The 18540-nt window shown below is 38.3% G+C and overlaps 1 protein-coding gene across 10 annotated transcripts in view; it reads right to left on the minus strand.

Annotated features, from left to right (window-relative positions):
• Positions 1 to 18540, minus strand: part of ZEB2 (zinc finger E-box binding homeobox 2) — a 137213-nt gene that overhangs the window by 97273 nt on the left and 21400 nt on the right. The gene's annotated exons all lie outside the window — the stretch shown is intronic.

Raw genomic sequence — 18540 nt, forward strand, 5'->3', positions numbered from 1 at the left:
CTTGCTTCAATCTGTTTTTTTCTAGTAAGTATAGCATTATTTGTTAGTGCCTGATCTTGTTTTTCTTTCCAGGCACCTACACCTTTGAGTTGAGGATCATAGACGAAGGCCAGCGTTTATAGAGGAAAAAAGAAGAAAGAGGAGAAAGGAAGAGGAAAGAAAGGAAGGAGGAAAAGATTAAATTTATTATTGAAGAGAGCTAATTGCTTTGGGTTCTTATGAAAAAATGTTTGCATTTGTGGCAGAGGGATTGTCTACCACCTTCAGTAAATTAATTCTCTCTGTTCCCTGACCTCAAGTGTGCCCCAGGTTACACAGCCCACTCTGGAGGGCTGCATGCTGTATATGGCCTGAGCACATGGCCAGGGTGTGACTGAAAGTACACAATTCTCATTTCCTCCTGTTTCTTGTGCCTGTTATAACTTTTAACCCCATTTTTATAGCAACATGGAAATTGTATTACTAAAGTCATTATATTAATTCAATTGAAAAGGTAGACTAGAAATAGTTGGGGAAGGGAGACTTCTAAATTCTAGAGCCCCAAGGGGTACACTTTTAGAACATTAAGGGCAAGGAAGTATTTTAATCTAGATGAATGAGTATACACAATATCAAGGTAAAGAATTATTGAGGAGCCTACACAACTTGATTTTAAAATAGAATCTACAAAGTATCTTTGATGTGACAAATCTGTAAATCAAACATTTTGAAAACTCAAGTGATCTTCAGCATAAACAATGTAAATTAATATCTAGAGTATGTTTTGCCATAAATGTGTGCACATGAGTTACTTTATATGAATTATGAATTTGTTGAAAGAACAGTTTCAAAAATGATGATTACCTCTGACCCCATTCTTACATGCCACTATAGTGCGTCATCCTTCAGACAGATAGCCATCAAGTTTACCTCCCCTTTTGAAACATTTCTAAAGTAAAACATTGCTCATCCTTGTACTTTTCCATGTGAATTTATTATAATAGTATAATAGTGTTATAGAAAAATGAGAAATAAAGGAGAGGATCCGGTTTTAGAAAAGGGACGCCAATACCCATATGCTTAAATGAATAATTCCAACAGAATGCCTCATTCCTTTCAATGCTGTACGCTCCATAACTTTGATTTGCTGTTTTCTCTTTCCCCTAGTTTTCCCCCTTCTCCCTGTTCATTTTCTCTTTTTGCAGAATGTAACCTCTTGCTTTCTCACCTTGCTGGGGTGGGTTCCATCCAAATACATCTTAAGGTTTCTTTTTATTTGCGGGTTCCCTGGAGAAAAGCTTCTCTGTCTACATCACTGCAGTGTGCGGCGGTCCCCGTCATGATCTTTCCTGACGCATTTCGTTTTTCACCTCCACCTACCATAGGTTCTCATCTCATTCTACTTTCCACCCATGCCTTCTTTCCTTTTAATATCATTTCTCTTCCTCTCCATTGACATCCAAAGATTTCTCTGACTAATTTTTATTCTTTCGTTCTAACCATGTTAATTTCCTTTCTCATAATCCAAATGTGTTGAGCCTGTCGTCACGGGGTGCTGTGACGAAAACTGACTTTCCTCTCAATGTCTGAATCCCTTAAAACATCCCTTTCAATGTTTCACATTTACCATCAACCTCTCTCAAGTCTTTGCTCAGATTTCTGGCCTGGAGGTTTTTCTTCCACACTTCCTAATTGTTACTTCCTCTCCAGTGTTTCCCATTTCTTCCCTACCTCTGTCCTAAAAGGTTTCACTTCTTAAATTACTATGGAGTCATCTTGCTGTTTATTTCTCTTCATATTTTTGATATTTCTCTTTTTTCAATGGTTCTATCTTCTACCTTTTTACTTTTACAGTTAGACTCTTCCCTCACCACCTTATTTTTCCAGAAACCTCTACCTGCCTATTTTATGATATTGTATTGCCCCTCCTCCATTTGTCTATATCATTATTCCTTGCACTATGCTTCCATGGATTGTGTTTTTATATGTGGAGGGTGCTTTTATATATCTGTTAGCTTCCCTTAATAAAAATCCAGCATTCACTTAAGAATAGTTACCAAAAAAGATTCTTCATTCAATTTGGAAAACATTGAGACAATTCTCATTTCATGAGACAATTCCCATTTAACCTCTCAATTCTTGTTCATGACAGAGAGAGAGAAAAAGTCAGTGTTTAGGTAAGACACACACACACACACACACACACACACACACACACACACACACCCTAAGACACTGGAAGCATAGTGATGGCATGGAAAACATTAAATATGGAGCCAAAAGCTGTAGATTTGAATCCCGGCTCTTTTTCATATTAAGCAAGTAATAGCCCAATTTTCCAATAGTTATCCAACTTTTTTGGGTCTCAGACTCCTCAATTGTATTAAATGTCTTCTCTGTCTAGCTCCTACAATGATTGCAAAGATCAAATGAGATATTTTTGTCAATGCACCTTGTACAGTATTAAACACTCTATAACCATGAGTTGCAAATGTTACCTTTTGTGTTAAAGTGGATACATTTGGAAATATGGTTTATAAAAATATAACTTTTAAAATTAATGTACTTCCTTTACTTTTGAAGATCAAACAGTTCCCAGGCCAATATAATTCGCTTGTAATTACAAGAACAGAAAAAGTTCATGATCTCAATATTCATGAAGATGTTAGTTTAGAGTGGCAGATGTGAAAAAATGTTAACTGAAGGGCCTTGTATTATTTGCTTTGGGTTTTAAAGAATCTACTTTTGGATAATTTGCAAAATACACAGTTTGCTGTGTAGGTAATAATGAGTCAGGGGCCAAACCGTCTTTCTTGTAACCACCTCAAAGGCTATCTTTTCTGAGCTATTCCTGCCTCCCATTATCAAATTTCAAAGTCAGCATTTGTTCTAAATGGGGCTGATTTATTTGGCCTAAGACAGTTCCAACTTCTACCTGATGCTGATTGTATACACAAATACCTTAGCCTTCTGCTGTGAATATAGAAACCACTATGGATTAAGTGTATTTCTTATGGTCAAGCAAATCATATTTGGAATTCTAAAACTGGAGTTTCAAAGGAGTCTTGGAGAGAATTGGGGTCCCACACTCAAAAGTCTACACAGGCCAAGCAGGTGGGAGAAGTTGATGATTTTTCTCATGGAACTTAAAGTTGTTCCCACATGGTCTTTCCAAGCAGCTATGTGGGCTCAAGGCACCAGATCATCTGAGTTCTCCAGGGGAGCTGGAAATCTGGATTTGTGTGTGTGTGTGTGTGTGTGTATGTGTGTGAAATAGCCCAATTTTTAAATATTGGCAACCAATTCAAGTGTGTTTAAAATACTGTGTGGGCCAAATCAAACACATCTGTCAGCCACCAGTTTGCAACCGCTGTCCAGTCCCTGCATTTTATCATTAGGGATGTGAGGCCCAGAGAGGTTAAGGATGTGTCCAAGGCCATGCTGAGATTGGAAGGCAGGACTGGATGGGCCAGGTGTCCAAACTTCCTGAATCAAGTGTATAGGACTCTTCTTGTTATACCGAGTCACGATCCCAGATCTTCACAGATCAGTCAGCCCACTCTGATGGAAACTAGTGGAAGACACATTGTCTGATCAGGAATGGCTTCTTCTGCATTTTTCCCACCCAAACCTTTTCCTATTTGCCATGGTCACTGCTTGTGAAGCTAAAGGTGGTGAAGGCAGAGACAGGCAATGGGGCCAGGAGCATTTGCCTTTCAGTTCCTTCCTGGCAACCTTCCTGTCTTCTCCTCCACTGACTCTTCCTTCTCATCATCCTCTCTATGGTGCCAAAATAGGCTTAGTGGAATGCGACTAAAGTGGGAACCCATTTATTGCCAGGGGAATGTCAGTACACTGTGGAACATTTCCTGAACTCTCTGCCCAGCCTGTACAGAAATTATGAAAATGAAACACCTCACCTAAAAAGCAACTGTCAAAAAACACAGGAGCAGTAAAACAAAAGAACATGGAGTTCAGAACATGCAGCTCCATAGTCTAATAATTCACCACCCAGGCATACTGGATTTTCTGGTCCTGGCCCCCTTCACTCTTGGCATACATGGCAATTATAACCTGGCCCTTCAGAGTAAAGAGTCACTTAGTATGAAAATAAGACTATGGATCTTGGGGCCACAATATCAAAACCAATAAAAATAATTAACATACAAAACTGCATCTTGTCCCTGATGTGGAGTCAAAAGGCTGGAGTTCAAATCCTGGTTCTGTCAGCTCTTTTTCAATCTCTACCAAATGGGAAAAGCCTGTGGATGAGTATAGTTGAAATCCTGGTCCCTTCCAAGTTCTAAAATTATATGAATGCTCTCTAGGGAAAATGATTTAGAAAATTAAATATAAATGCCAGCTTATGCAATGATTTTAAAATAGAAAAGGATGTATAGGTAAATGCTAATTAGTATTATCATTTAATTCCAAAAATCAAAATTTTTAGAAATTTGGGTTGGGGTATTTTTTTAGAAGCAAAAAATCTGCAGGCATTATTTTTAAAAAATATATTTGGGCTAGATGAAATACGTGTCCTCACTTACCTATGCTAGTGTTTGGATGAGCAGAAACATTTACATACTTGGAAAACTAAGGAGTTGGGGAATTATTTCTTTATGCCATAAACTGTTTCAAGAAGCCATAACATCAGCCATTCAATGCTGCCTTCTCTCTTCCTTTTCTTTATTTATTTTTGCAACAGAGTATCTCACTGTCACCTGAGCTGGGGTGCAATGGTGCGATCTCAGCTCACTGCAACCTCTGCCTCCAGGTTCAAGCGGTTCTCCTGCCTCAGCCTCCCGAGTAACTGGGATTACAGGCACTCGCCACCATGCCCAGTTAATTTTTGTATTTTTAGTAGAGACGGAGTTTCACCATGTTGGCCAGACTGGTCTCGAACTCCTGACCTCAGGCAATCCACCCGTCTAGGTCTCCCAAAGTGCTGGGATTACAGGTGTGAGCCACTGCACCTGGCCTCTCTCTTCCTTTTCTTCTTAACTTAAGGAAGTAAAAATGAATCAGTGATTTAAACTATCTCCTTGGATATAAGAGATATTTTTGAGTTTAGTGTTATTTGCCAAAACCTCTGCATTTTTCAGGCTTCAGTTTATTTTATACCAATAGAGACATATATTTTTACCTATGATACGAGTGATACTTTAGATGAATCCAGAAATCTGATTGTTAAGTGTGAGGTGCCTTACCTGAGTTTACAAAACTTTTATATTTGGCTGAAAAGCACTCTTGCAAACAAAAACAAACACATCTTTTCTTGAAAAGATTCCTTCATTGTATTTGTATCTCTCCTCTGACTAAATTGTTCACCTTGATCACAAAAATGTGTATTTCTACATTTTTTGGTCTAATTGAAAAAAAATAGGTAATTCAACGAAAATAGAGAAAGAAGATGTCAATAAGGTACTAGAAGGTTTTTTTTTAAAGAAAGAATATAATGTACTTCACTCAATTGTGTTTTCATAAAATAAAAGAACAGTCATTCAAGTGGAACTCGGCAATTAATTTTATCCTCTCCTTATTTCCATGTGTATTCTTTTTAAAACTAAGACCACCTTGATCATGGTTTTGATTACAAATCCCGAAAACAATTATGGAAATGATCTTTAATATAATAATATATTTTACTGAAATGTCTAAGCTTTTTCATTTCAACAACTGAAACAGAGACAATTCTTTGCATGTTGAAATGTGTAATTATCATGTATCCAAAAGGGAGGGTGTAATTTTCACATCTGATTACAAGGGAAGGGTGTAAGTGAAGCTGCCTGGGTAAACTTACACTTGTTTACAAAGAGCAGTACCTTTGATATCAAAAACTCAAAACATGCAAAACACTGGGAAAAAATCAAGATTAACAAGCACAAAACTAAACAAAAACTTAAGAATTTTTCTTGGCCCCATTACAAAAATAAAGTCAATTCTTCTGAACTTGTATTGGTCTACATATTTCTGATGATTCTGGGGCTGGAACATTATTTTATTTTGCAAACATATTGGTGATGGCATTAGTAAATGTTAGGAAGCTCAAACACTGCACTTAATTTGATAGGAAACTTCAAATCCTTACTATGCATATAAACTTACGTGATCAGTTTAAACTAGAAAACGATTTTCATCTCAATAGAACACACTTCTCCTAAATTCAACATCATTGCTTGCAAGATGTACGTTTTTGATGTTTTTATCTCTCTGTTATTTTTTTTTAACTTCTGATTTACCTTTGATAAGATCAACTTCTGCTCATGTGAACTTAAGTTTTGAACATGCAGGAAGATATGCTATCAAGGAAAGTCCGTGTTGTGATGGTAGCTATCACTCAGCATGAAGATTAAAGATAGGTACAAGGGCGCACAACAGGTAGGAAAAAGAAACTGCCCCAACAGCCAGCACATATCAGGAACAATTTTGAATGATACATACTTATGATTGCTAAGTGATTGTGGTAGATTTTGGAAAAGCTTAAATATTAAGTTTAAGTTTACTTGCCATGAAACAGGCAAAAAAAAAAAAAAAAAAGGGGGGGGGGGAGCGGGGAGAAGAGAAAACGGTAAAGGTAAAGAAATTGAGGAATAGAAGATACAAACGTATTCACACTAAAAGGAATCCATTAAAAAGGATTCAGTTATCTATTTAACTTTACAATTATATAGAAAGCAATCAATTTGTTAGAAAGCTATTAGGTTTTCAAATGCACTATCAATGGCAAAGCTGATTTTGGTATACTTTAAAAATCAGATTGGTTTTTGTTTTTGTTTTTTGTAATGTGCTAAAACAAACTTGACAAGTAAGATCTCTGAAAAAGAATTCAAGCTACCAAATGATTAAAATTGAAGGATAATTACGGTAAAAAGTTATTCTGTGAAAAAGAACTAGGGCCTGCATTCTTTATTAGCTTAAAGCATTTCAGCAATACTCAAAGTTCAACTTTTATAAAATCTTAAGCTTTTTTTCTTTATACAGGATTTCACTGTGAGCCGTACATGCTGTTTTCCATTAAATCAAAAAGCAAAACACCTGACATGAATCTCCTTCCCCTTCTACTTCAGTGGGGGTGTCTGAGATGCTGTCTCCATGAATGCGTGGGAGATGACGCCAGAGGAGCTTTGGAGGAGAGCGGCAGTTTCCAGGTAGTTCAGAAGCCCATCCAGTTTCACATATCTGTGTCCACAGCATGCCAATCAATGCTTAGTGCACAGCACATTTTTCACTGTGTTGTTAGAGTACATTTGCTTATATTTTGCACAATTTTAATTTAACCATATTGATCAAACTGAACACTCAATAAGACCCTAGGCATCTTAGGCTTATTAAAATTAGTCAACATGGAGCAAGTGAGCTAAGGAAGTAATGGAAACTGTTTGGAGATTTAAATACAGTGGAACCCACTTAAATAAATACCTGTTAATGAAATAAATCTATTAAATGAATTTATTTTCTCTGAACCAAATCAAAACACATAGAGTAATACTCAAGAGGACCTTTACATGAATACTGCTTAAATGAATAAGCATCTTAAATGGACATACTTCTCTTGAAAGGTAAATAGTACTTTCATGTTCTCTAAGTTTAATTAAAGGAAGAAAATCCATGGTGACTTTTTTTTTTTTTTTTTTGATGTATTGTCATTCTTTGGAATTAAGCAGGAAAAGTTGCTTAAATAACACTTTAAATGCCATAAATATTATTTTTCTTTAGGATAATTGCTCGTGTGTGTGTGTGTGTGTGTGAGAGAGAGAGAGAGAGAGAGAGAGGAGAGAGAGAGAAGGGCATTGGTTCGTGGAAGACAAACTTTTTTTTTTTTTTTTCAGTGTCTCTTTTTTTTTTTTTTTTTTTTTTTAATTATACTTTAAGTTCTAGGGTACATGTGCATAACGTGCAGGTTACATATGTATACATGTGCCATGTTGGTGTGCTGCACCCATCAACTCGTCAGCACCCATCAATTCATCATTTATATCAGGTATAACTCCCCAATGCAATCCCTCCCCCCTCCCCCCTCCCCATGATACAAACTCTTGAAACAACTGAACTCATCCATCCGTCAGGCATCTTACCCATGGTAAGTGAAATTAGAAAAACATTAAAGTTTCTAAACTGCCTGCCACAACCCTATGTGACAGAGAAATGGACTGGTTACTTTTAACATATAGTTTATTTGCCTCTTTAGAAAGTGTTGTTCTTTCTCCAGCATGGTTGATTAAAAGCATCAACTCCATTAATCTAATGATGATTTGTAATAAGAGGCTCCTTTGCACATACTGGGTGCTCAAAATAATGTTTTTAAAAAAGCAAGAATGTTCTTTTTTATTGTGATAAAACACACAAGATGAAATCTACTCTATTATTGTTAACTGTGTGTGTATCGTTGTTCAGCATATCTCTAGAATTTACACTAGTGCTATTTAACATAAAGTTGATGTTGAGCCACATCTTTCACCGATCAGTCCCTCTTTTCTCAGAAGGGGTGGCCTATGGTGGTATGTTATTATCATGAAAGAAAAAAAATGGCTGGGCGCGGTGACTCAAGCCTGTAATCCCAGCACTTTGGGAGGCCGAGACGGGCGGATCACGAGGTCAGGAGATAGAGACCATCCTGGCTAACATGGTGAAACCCCATCTCTACTAAAAAACTACAAAAAACTAGCCGGGCGAGGTGGCCGGCGCCTGTAGTCCCAGCTACTCGGGAGGCTGAGGCAGGAGAATGGCGTAAACCCGGGAGGCGGAGTTTGCAGTGAGCTGAGATTCGGCCACTGCACTCCAACCTGAGCGACAGAGCGAGACTCCGTCTCAAAAAAACAGATCGGAAGGCGTACTTGAAAAGAAAAAAGAAAGAAAGAAAAAAGAAAAAATGCAGCACACGTTGAAGTCTTAAAGTAATAATACCTTTTTAAATACAGTGGGCACACAATCAATAGAGATTTTTTCAGACCCCCTTTATTTAGTGTTGCCTTTAGAGGGCCTTGTTTATTCATCTTTCTTTCTTTCTTTCTTTTTTTCCTCTGGCCTAATAAAAGATATTAGCTCTTTTCCCTAAGCAAAAACATGCCTATCATGAATCAGGCAACTAGTGGGAGACTGCTGGCCAGGTTTCACCCCACTAAAATTCTAATCTATACTTTGTCTCTTAGAATTAAGGAGAAAATGCATATCAGCAGAATCTCCTCTCTACTTTATTTCATTTATAAATTACGAGAATGATGCTATTATATATTATTAATTTCTGCTGTTCTCCAACTCTGCTGCAGCAGTGAGCTGCGGATGTTGGAACGGTGTAATTATGTTCTAGTAGGGTAGCCATCCGTTTCCTTTCAAAAATTTACAGGATTCTTAATCACGCTGCTCATTTGGGTGCGCAGCAGCGAGGATGGCGAAACACAAACAGGGCACGTTCGTTTACATAGGAACACCTGCTTAGCATGATAGCAGATGTCAGTCAGCAAGCAGAACACAAAAGGAAAAAAAAATATCAACAACAGCAAACTCGAACCATTTTGATTTGGTGCAAGGAAATCTTTTCAGGGCTGATGGCAACAGTGGACATTCCTTCTGAAACACAAACAGCTCTGAAATTCCCAAGTCTTGTTTGTGGTTAACATGTTGTCAGAGAGAAAGGCTGTTTTTGCCTCTTGTTGCTTTCTGGTATTGACTCTGAGTGTCTTTATTATTTGGGGGAATTACTAAAATTACCCTCCCTCAGTTTCCTGATCAGTAAGCAGACAATGGGTTGGGATATTCTAACTAAACACCTAGTTCCCTGAAAGTGATGATCATTAGAGGCAATGCAATGGTAAGAGCATGACTCCCTAGCCATAGTTCAGATCCCACTACTGTCACTTAGTGGTTGCATGACATCAGTCAAGTTATTTAACTTTGCTAAGCCACAGTTTCCTGATTTGTCACATCTGCTGAGAAAATTAAATGAGATAATGTATACAAATGCCTGCCACATAATAATGATACAGTACATGGTAGCTGTAACATTATTATTAATATCACCACTGTCATTTTCATTATTATTTGGATCCTCCCAGAACCTTTCCTACTCTACATATTATTTATTAAAAGTCTGGAATGACTACCAAGAAATCTCTTGCAGCGGCCGGGCGCGGTGGCTCAAGCCTGTAATCCCAGCACTTTGGGAGGCCGAGACGGGCGGATCACGAGGTCAGGAGATCGAGACCATCCTGGCTAACACGGTGAAACCCCGTCTCTACTAAAAAAATACAAAAAACTAGCCGGGCGAGGTGGCGGGCGCCTGTAGTCCCAGCTACTCCGGAGGCTGAGGCAGGAGAATGGCGTAAACCCGGGAGGCGGAGCTTGCAGTGAGCTGAGATTCGGCCACAGCACTCCAGCCCGGGCGACAGAGCAAGACTCCGTCTCAAAAAAAAAAAAAAAAAAAAAAAAAAAAAAAAAAAAAAAAAAAAAAAAGAAATCTCTTGCAGCAATCATGATAAAATGTGGTATTTTTGACGTGTAGAATTCTACAATGTTATTACAACGATACTTACTACTAACACTACTGTTATTTTGTAGTTAGAGATCCTGCCATCATTTCTACTACGTTTTCTGGGATTTATATCTGAGCCATAAAAAAAGTTTTCTGGGCCATACCCTGCCTAAAAAGAGCCTCAGTGAAAGTGAAGTGCTTTCTGCAACTTTGACACGATAAAATGAAGCTACGGAAAGGAAAAAGTGACAAGTTCATCATCTTCCTATGTCCACTGCACCCTTACACTTTTCGCACTCGTTTTTTAAGGGCTTTTCAGACTACACCGGTATTTCCTATTCTCTTTCTTTTCCCAAAATGGTTAAAATTCAAAATGGAAAACAGCTATCACACATGGGCAATGACTAATTTTCCTAAGGAATTTTAGTATTCGGAATGTGTCTGCTTGTGCAGGCCTGTGCGATAAAGGCTCCCTGAGTATGCATTGACTTGATACCCAATAATGGCTGCTAAGGAGCCGTTATGTAGTGCCGTGTCAATGATCCGTGCGTTGAGGACTCCCCGAGTACGCATTGACACGATAGACCGGAACGGCTCAGAAGAAGCTGTTATGGTCTATCATGCCAATGATGTGCGGATATTGGCAGGGCCTCTGGCCCTTCTGTGGAAATTATGGAGTCTCTGAAGGAGTCGGGGTGGGCGCCATGTGGGCGCCATCAGTTTTGCCTAGCAGCAGTTCCATTTTCCCTTTGCCTTGGGTTTACTTCAGAAGAGTCAGCTCGGAAAAGTTGTCCAATGACTTCAGTGGTCCCAATATCACACCACCAAAACGTGAGCAAAAGTGAAAGATATTCTTGCCACTTCGTCTTTCGTTTCTTCTCAAGAGAAAAACAGAAACCTAACATATTGTTAATGAAAAAAGGGGGCACAAAAGTGAAGGTAACATTTTGTCATGTTTTTGTAAGTTTCAGATTATAAATATATCTTTTCTGCTTTAGGAATTTCATCGTGTACATGTAGATGGTGCCGGGCAGACTTTTTGTTGTGGTGGTGATTTTCAGAGATTGAAACATTTAATCCATGCAAAGAAAACTACCTTCTTTATATGTCCTCAGCAGTTAAATAGGTACTCAGAACTCAGCATATAGGAAATGGTTCAAAAAACCTTGGGAAGAGAAGTGCAAGTTCAAGAATAAAGTTTGGATTCACACATGCTTTACCAACTTAAGGCAGTAATTAATTCACTTATGGTATTTACATGCCCCTCTTCAGATACTTATGGAGAACATGGGAATTTTAAATTCACAATTCAGTGCAAGATTTAAAATGATCTTCATTAGAATTTGAAGCTATACTCTAAACTGCTTTATATACTACCAACAGGGAGCCTCATTATGTAGTACTATATTTGGACTACCTTCTTTACATTTTGTAGCTGTAGATTTTGAATGTATTTCTGGTATGCTTAAGCAGAATCAAACAAAGTGTTTTAATCAACTCTATTAACTAACCAATCCACACAGTTGCGTGGCAAACCTATAGTCAAGAGACCTTTTGCTTCTTCTTTTCTGATGTCTTCAAAGGATCAGGGGAGAAGAGAGATCTGAGATACCGAAGCACAGAATGGTGGCAAAGGATTGCAGAAATACCAAAGTGCTTCACTAAAAAAGATGATGGGAACAAAGAAACAGTCAGATTAAGCAGAAAATAGCTAAAATGATTGTGATTCTAAGTACAGAAGGTACTTCTGCATGCTCATTTCCTTGAGTAGAAAATAGCCCAATTTTCATAATGAAATTTGGAACAGGGGTAAGATATCTACCCATGGTATGTATTAAATGTTGATTGACTTGTTGACGGGCAGAAGGAGCTCACTAAATGCCAACCCAAAGTGAATGCTCAAGTGACAAAGAAGAGTAGAGGAAGGGGACAGTACATTAAACACCTACTATGTGCTAGGCACTTTACCTATTACCAGTATTTCTTCACAACTGCCCTGTAACATGAGTATTATTATGAGAAGCAGAGACGCAGTTAGGCTGAATGACTTGCTATAGGTCTTATGGCTGGTATGAAAGTAGAAACCAAATTTGAGCCCAGATGTCCAAAGCCTACACTCTTTTGAGCACCCACACTGCCTCTCTGCCTCCCTGACTCCCAAGTCTCAAAGGTGTCACTGGGAAAGGCAGAAAGCCAGTTGATTTAAATACAAACTGAAAAAAAAAAAAAAAAAAAAAAAAAAAAAAAAAAAAAAAAAAAAAAAAGCAACAACAACAACAAAAACAAACCCACCCAAGTATTCAAAATAACATAGCTGTCACAAAGTGAATTTCAAAAAATTATTAAGATGGTGTAGGGAATCTGACATAAAGTTACCCAAAGCTTTTTTCTAGATATGGTAATGCATACTAAATCTTTACTATACCTGCTGTATTTATTATACCTTTGCTTTAACAAAACAATTTTTGTGTGTCATGGCCTGAGCTGAGATGGGCAAGGCTGCCCTCAAGTCATTTACACATTTGTGGGGAGACAAATAGGAATCAGATATTTTAAGTGCTGTGACAAAAGTCATCTCAGAATATATTCTTTCAGGAATTGTTTTGGGGGGATGCTGTTTCTATAAGAAAAAGTACCATGTATATTTCCTGAAAAGGTAGAGGTAGAATAGCATGCCAATCACTATGACTATTTCTTTTTTCTTCTTTTTTAAAGTACTCTCCAAAGAGCAAAAAAGAAAAGGAATGAATGTCTCAGGCTATGGTTATTGTTTCCTCTTTTCAAGAATGTTTCAGCAGGGCCCAGAAACTGAAGTACCTCTATGGTAGGGTTCCTGGCATCCTGATTAGTCACACCTTGAAACAGTCATAATCAGAATTTAGTGAGTGTTTTCTACGCTCCAGACACTGTCTTTAGATTTTGTGTAATACTCCCAAAGATTCTATAAAACAAATACTGCTCCCCATTTTTAAGCATTAAGAACCGAAGCTCAGAGTGGTTAAGAAACATACCCAGGGACACATGGCATGGAGAGTAAATGGCAGAATCAGAATGTGGACACAAAGTTGTTTGGGTCTGAATCCTGTGTTCTTTTCATTGTATCGAGTGTCTCGCCTCCTTGGGGAGGGAGGAGAACTGGGCTCCATTTGTTACAAGTGAATAGATCTAGAGATGTTATTGGAGCAGGAGTCTGGGTGGTGGAGACACGAACATGAAACAGTGAAGCAGCTCACCTTGCAGCCTCCAGCAGACAGCACATGGCAGGGTGTGTGGACCAATTCATAGGTTCTAACTTTAATCCTTAGTTGTGTAACCTCTTTGTGATATTAAAATAATATCTTAAATTCCCATCCCATTCACCTCTCTTATGGCTGTTGTCCAAATCCTATTATTTAGGAACTTAATAATTTTAAATAGCTTGGTCTTTTTAAATTGTCAAAAACTCTAATAAAACAGGAATATTTCCCACATGCACAGAGCCAGTTCTGTGAGACACCCAAAGGCTAGCTCTTAAACTGTGTCCTATCATCAGTGAAGAAGTAAAATCTAGACTGTTAAAAAGCACAATGCAAATATGAATTCCAACGAATCCTTGACTGTGCGGCCTATGTGAAAATCACTATTCTGCTTATTATCTATATCTATTAATAGACTTCCATTGTAATGATAAGGCAGATGTTTCAATCCAATTGTTAAGTTGATAACTGACAAAATGTGAAATTATTTTTCTTTTTGGACAATGTAAATTCATTTCTGGAAAGGTACAAATCTCTAAGTTCATTTCCTTAAATTCTAGGGCCTTTAAGAAAGGTAGACAATGTAGGAATATGCAGCTGTAATTTTTTTTAAAGGCTACTGTTCCTTTAATGCCCAGCTGGTTCTGAGATGTAATAAAATTGACATATTGATTCCTTTGAATTTACAAATGCCTGTTTCATAAACTCCATCTCCAAAGCCTAGGCATCTTTAGAGCACTGTCATTTTTTTTCTCCAAATGGATCAATTATGTGCCCACGTAATCCTGTTACCTGTGAAATCCATGCATACTTCTCCCATTTGCTGCAGTTCCCAGGCGGACAAACTTGCATTATGTACGCATAAACAAACAACGCATTTTCCTGATATTAGAGATTGTTTTCAAAGTGAAAGGCAATCTCTGGGGCCCTTTACTCAGAAAAAGAAAAGAAAGAAAAAGCAAAAAGAAAGGAAAACCTGCCTATCTCTTCAAGAAGTAACCTCGGTGTATACACACACACATATACTATCTCTTGTCTACATATATATTTATATTGACCACTCTGAACCTTTCATTTAAATCACACAGTTTTGCTATGTTCAGTCCTTGAACTGCTCAAGCAAGGAAATTCTTCATTTTAGTTAAACTAGTCTGTGAAGGTTTATCACGTTTTTTATTGCTATTTTTTCTCCTTTATTGATAATTAGTTATTTAAGGGCAAATCATTCCCAAGACACCTTGAAACAATTGAGAAATGAAAACCCAAAGTGAACTAGGTTATAAAGTTTGCAGCTGTCTTATGGAAAGAAAAGTCTTCAGTATTTTTCACTGCAGCACTTGACACTCTGGCTCTGAGTCTTCCTTAAACACACACAGAGTCCTTTATTGAAACAATTGTAGAAAACAAAAAGATTCTGCTCCTACTACATTAGGAGGGAGACGCCTCAGTGAACCAGGAGGCCTTTCCCATGTCTTAAATCAGCAACAGCAAATTGTCTTCTCATATAAGCATGTTTACATGTTCACATGTAGACACACCTACCAGGACAAAATGCAGAAAGAAAGCTTATGTGCGAATATATACGCCTGGACTGTGGCCATAGAATCCCCTGAAAATAACCCACAAGCAAACATGCTTTTGTCTATGTGTGAACTCTCTGTGTGAGCAAAGTACTGTGCATGTTCTGCACAGAGATATGAATTCTTGCTTCATTCTTTCAGCCTGTGCTGTATCTGATTTTCCTCACTTCACTGGGCACCCAGCAGTCCAGTTACACTGCACTTGCAGTCTACAATTTGTCTCTAAGAGATTCCCCAAATCACAAAATGTCTTGTCTGCTGTCCAACGTGCTCCCCATATGCAGAAAAGCTGGTCTGAAAAATTGGGTTGTGCTTAGAGCCCTGTAGCCTGGCCCACCTCTGCCATTGTGCAGGAGTGGTTTTAAAGATAAATAGCTGCACGTTAACCAGATTTGACATGCTGTACAAAGGCAGGCACCTTTGGTCCCATGACACAGCCAAACAGAAAACACAACAAGCAAGCCTGGCAAAGATGTCCGACCTGAATAAAAGCACAACAATTTGTCACATAGTTGTTACAAAATGTTAGCAGCTTTAGGGCTTGCCATGGGATGGCAGAGATAAGTCAGTGTGGAGAATTTAGAAGTTTGAGAATTGGTGAGTCTTAGGCAATGGAAGAGTTAAATCAGAAAAGGGGGAAAACAGTCATCGCAAAAGGATTATTTTCATCTGCTTCCTCATAAGGCCGAAGAAGGCCTTAATGTCATGAATTAAATCAGCAAGACCAGTGTTCCAGGGTTTACCAAATTCCACTGTTTTGAACGGTTATATGTTAACCATCTCTTTCCAAACTCCCAAAGATGTAGCACATTCTAGGATTAGTTTCTTGAGGATCAACAACCATTTTTTATTTTCTTTTTCAAACTGACACAGTGGTGAAAGAAAAAATAAATTTTGAGGATGAAACATTCTTACACTCCACTTAGTCTCACTATTCACTCAGGGAAACAGAGTCAAACTGCCTCACTCCTTTTCAAATGCTGGATTTTCTTTTCCAAATGTCCTTCTAGTCAATGATCATTATTGCCTGTGTTGCTTATAATTCTAGAAATTCCATGATTACAGTAACATTTAACCGTAGACTTTCTTCCTGACTCCAGGCTCATGCCCTTTCTAAACCTTAATTTCCTCATCAGTAAAAATAGTATTAAAACAATAGTACCCATTTCACAGCATTAGCATTATTGTCAGGGTGACATCCGACGACATAGGCAAAATTCTTAGCACAGGTCCTAGCACATTGATAAGTACTCAACAAACGTTAGATGATAATATCTTTCGTACAGTTGCCAGAGACATGCCACTGAAACGCAAATATGATTATGTCACTCTTCTTTAAAACATGGTTTGCAAGCTCACCATCACCTATTTACTGGATACAAGCCAAAAATATGGGATAGGAGATTCTTCTGCTCCCTGACCACCTTTGCAGACTCAAATCAAGCTCATCCTCTTTGCTCATGCCATGTGTTTCAGACATCTCAGTTGGCTGACAATGCCTGCGCTGTTCACCCTTTCCCCTGGCTTGTACGTGCCATCCTCTCAGCCCAGTGTGCCGTGCCCTCACTCGCTGGTGAAATCCATGTCGTATGACAACAGTCACCTCCAAAGTCACTTCTGCTATGAAGTCTCCCCTCACCACCTGCTCCCAGATCTAGTTGTTCTATCCTCTGTACTCTCTCTGTATTGGGTACAAAGTTCTTTGTGGCACTTACCACATTTTCATCAGATCTGAAACGCACCCCCGTTTCCCAGTAGACAGCAAGCTCCTCAGGGGCCCAGGCTCTAGCATCCATTTTTTGATCCACAGCCTCAGCTAGAGCCTGCACATAGTAGGTATGCAATTAATGCAAAATGAACAAATACGGTAATTTTCTGCTGACATACCACAGGAAGACCTAGAAAGGACCTGATGACATAGTTTTCAATTATTGTCCGATGAGAAAAATTTCCTTTTTTTACAATGCAAAGCTCCGATCACCCTCAGGAATAAAGGTGAAAGAAGCCCTGAGTAGAAAACGAATATGTACATTTTTCTTTCATGAATCTGACATCAGCTTCAAAGAGGTGATGCTTATAATAATAGCAGAATGAATTGAGTTAAGCTCACATGGCAAGCTTTGAAACAAAAAAGGACTTTAAAAATGCCAGTCTTGTGCTGGGCTAGGCATGTAGTCCAGGCCTTTTCTGACAATCCTGATGACTCTGTAAGAGTACAGAGATGATACGTGGTGGAGGGAGCTTGTATAAAAAGACACTGTCATTGTCAACATACATATATGCCATTCTCAACATATATATTATGTATATAAAAAGTATATAATATAATATATAATAAAAATATAGTGTAAATACATTATATATTTATATATATTTATCTATATATAATATAATATTAATGTATTATATATAATATTATATATAATTTATATATATATATATAAAACATTGGTGGCATCTCCCAAGTAACTCCACATTGCCCTGCTAAGCTCATAGGGCACTATGAACCAAATGTAAAGAGGTAAGATTTCTACTGCAAATATTTCAAGGGGTAGGAAGGTCCTGGCACTCTATTGACATCTGTGATTCTCTAACCTTTGTGACCCCTTGTAAACTCAGAACCAGTGCAGCCTGGAGCACGTCATAATACCTCCTCCTTCCCACTACTCTGCTGAAATTTGAGTCAAGCCCCATGTGGTTGCAGATCTTATGTTCACAGGTCCTGAAGGAAATCCAGGAAGCCATTCTTTGATGAAGTCTGCACCCACCCTCGCTGAAGGTATATGAAATCGTCGTCATCACAGTTAGTGAGAGGCAAGAGCTGGTGAAAGGAGAGGGATCATGGAGATGACTGGTGACCTTTCAGTTTCCCCCATTTAGAGGTCTCATTTTATTTCTACTTGTAATATTAAATGGGAAACAGATTTAAATATGAAAGAAATGACGGCATGCCACTTGGAACAATCAGCTGAGCTGTCACCTCTAAATTGCACTTTTCATTTGTGTCCTAAAAACGATCAGGAAGGGTCATAAGGGAAGGCCCAAAACTAGGCCTGAAATCAGAGGATAGAAAGATACTCCCAGAGATCCCTTGAGCCCAGGAATCTCAGGCTGCTGTGAGCTAGGATGGTGCCACTGCACTCTAGTCTGAACCACAGAGTGAGATCCTGTCTCTAAAAATAAAAATGAATGAATGAATGAATGAATGAAGAAGACACTCCCAGAGATACAGTATTCCTTATTTTTCACCTCTGTCCCCAAAATGTCAGTATTACCC

Source organism: Piliocolobus tephrosceles, chromosome 11 (genome assembly GCF_002776525.5).
Source record: "Piliocolobus tephrosceles isolate RC106 chromosome 11, ASM277652v3, whole genome shotgun sequence".
In the NCBI taxonomy this organism is placed as follows: Eukaryota; Metazoa; Chordata; class Mammalia; order Primates; family Cercopithecidae; genus Piliocolobus; species Piliocolobus tephrosceles.